Here is a 2,117-nt window from a genome sequence, read left to right as displayed (position 1 = left end):
GAGGTGCATCTTGTTACAGCATGACCTTACTGGATCATGGTGTTGTTTTATGTTTCTCTCCCTGACTGCGAATGTATCCCAATGACAAACTGTGCCTAAACGCTTAACTTTTCCATGAGTAAAGTTGAATAAGATAAATCCACCTTCCCTTTCTATCATTGTATTAAAATATTTCACTATAAAAGAAACAGAAGCAGCTATTCTAGAGAAGAGGTTTCAAGTGATTCTAAGAAAAATCCTCCCTTTACCAGTTTTGAAAATGAAATAAGAATAATAGATATTTCAACTGTTCTGGCATGAAAAGGTATTAACASTATGGCACTTTTAAAGAACTCTGAGATGACAAGACTGATTTTCCAGAAGTAATTCTTCAGTTTCATTTTGAAAATTCCCTGCAGAGGAAAGATCAGAAATACTGCTTTTCATTCCCACTCACCAGGAAAAATGTCAGGAAGTCCATCGACTTTCATAAAGCTAGAGCTTCCAAGCCCCAGAAAACCAAAACYCTACAGCCATCACTAACACAGCAAAAAGGCAGGTCCTTAGGAGGAATTGTTATGCAAATCYACTGTTGAACTGGTTTGTTTATTTACATATGAGACATGGCAGACACCTTGCAACAAGCAAGAAGAACCAGTGCTAACTAATTTACCCTAAGGAGGCAAGACTAGTGGTCAGCAGGCTGGATTCAACCATGGAGATCTCCAGGAGATCTCCACGTACTGGAGATGCCACAAAAAACACCAGCTGAACAGAAGCAGACATAAGATGATCATATGTCCAAGCAGAACCAGTCTGAAGCTCCTGAATACTCCTGGGTGCACTATTAAGAAAATCTTGTTTTGCCTTGATTTTGTAGAAAAAAAAAAAAAGCTTTTTGCTGAAAACAGCAGATCTATAATTATGGTAACTAGAAGCAGGAACAGGTTAAAGAATGGCTGCTTGAAAGACTAAGTGAAAAATGCCTCTCAGCAATAAGCAAGATTTACCCAGGAAGGAAGGGAAGAAACTTGTCTCTCCGGATGCTTTCCCTGCAGCCAAGGTTGCACAGAAAGGGGTTAAAGAAAACCAGTCGTCCTGTATGTCAGGTACTGCCTCTGGGGCACGGCTGGAAGCTGGAGAGCAGAGGGCAGGTGAAGGGGACAGCAGCACAATGCTCCTCTATTGCCACATGTCCTGAATCCCAACAGCCTGATCTGAGATCTGGGCTAGTCTGCCCTCATGCCCCTGGCAGCAAGGTAGCCAGAGACACCTAAAGGCAGTGCTTCAGTTGGTGTTGAAGGCCACCCCCCGACAGCACCACCTCCTGTGTGCCAAGGTTTGGTTCTCTCAGGGAGATGTACCCAGATTTTTGTTGCGAGAGTAACAAAATACCASCAAAAAAACACTTCCAGCATCTCATATTATTGTAATGGGAAAAGAGAGTGATTACAGCTTCCTTTAGTTAGTCTTGGATTTTCTTGCAGATGACACTGGGTTTTAATGAGAAATGGATGCTTATATGACAGTTCATACTCTTACCCTCCACAACACGTCCATACGGATCCATTGTGCTACATTTCCAGTCTAAACCCACTTGCCCTTCTGTGCCTGTATAGGCATCAAGGCAAATAAATGTGCCAGAAACATGGGGCCCCTCCTTATGTCCTTTCAAAGGAGAATCTGCCCTGAAGGGCCAAAGGCTGAAGTTTCCCTTGAATATCCCTCTTCCTAGCAGTGCCCAGCACCTCTCCAGTGTCATTGYCCAGTCCACCCTGCAACACAGAGCAGCTGAGTGTCCTTCAGAGGAGACACAAAAGATGTGTGAAAACACCTTCCTGGCTTCAACAGTTCAGCACCAGAGGCTTCTGCCTGTACCAAAGAGACAATACTTCTCACTTCTCTCTCTTCCACCTACTTCCTAGAGAAAAACTCCATATGCTACTTCAAAGTTAGGACTGATATTGCACCTAAAGAAGAGTCAGAGGGACAACACACATGACCGAACTCAGGTGCTGCTTCACTCTTCTAACAGAGAATGAGTAAAGCCACTACAGAGAACYAGTGTGGCCAAGACAGGTGTCTCACAACACAGAGCCCATAGCACTAGTCTTGCTGTTGGTCGGATCAATGTCCCC

Source organism: Malurus melanocephalus, unplaced genomic scaffold (genome assembly GCF_030028575.1).
Source record: "Malurus melanocephalus ecotype Western Australia unplaced genomic scaffold, MMel_1.1 scaffold_441, whole genome shotgun sequence".
NCBI classification, from domain to species: domain Eukaryota; kingdom Metazoa; phylum Chordata; class Aves; order Passeriformes; family Maluridae; genus Malurus; species Malurus melanocephalus.
The sequence above is the reverse complement of the archived record's forward strand: the minus strand, read 5'-3'. Positions refer to the sequence as shown.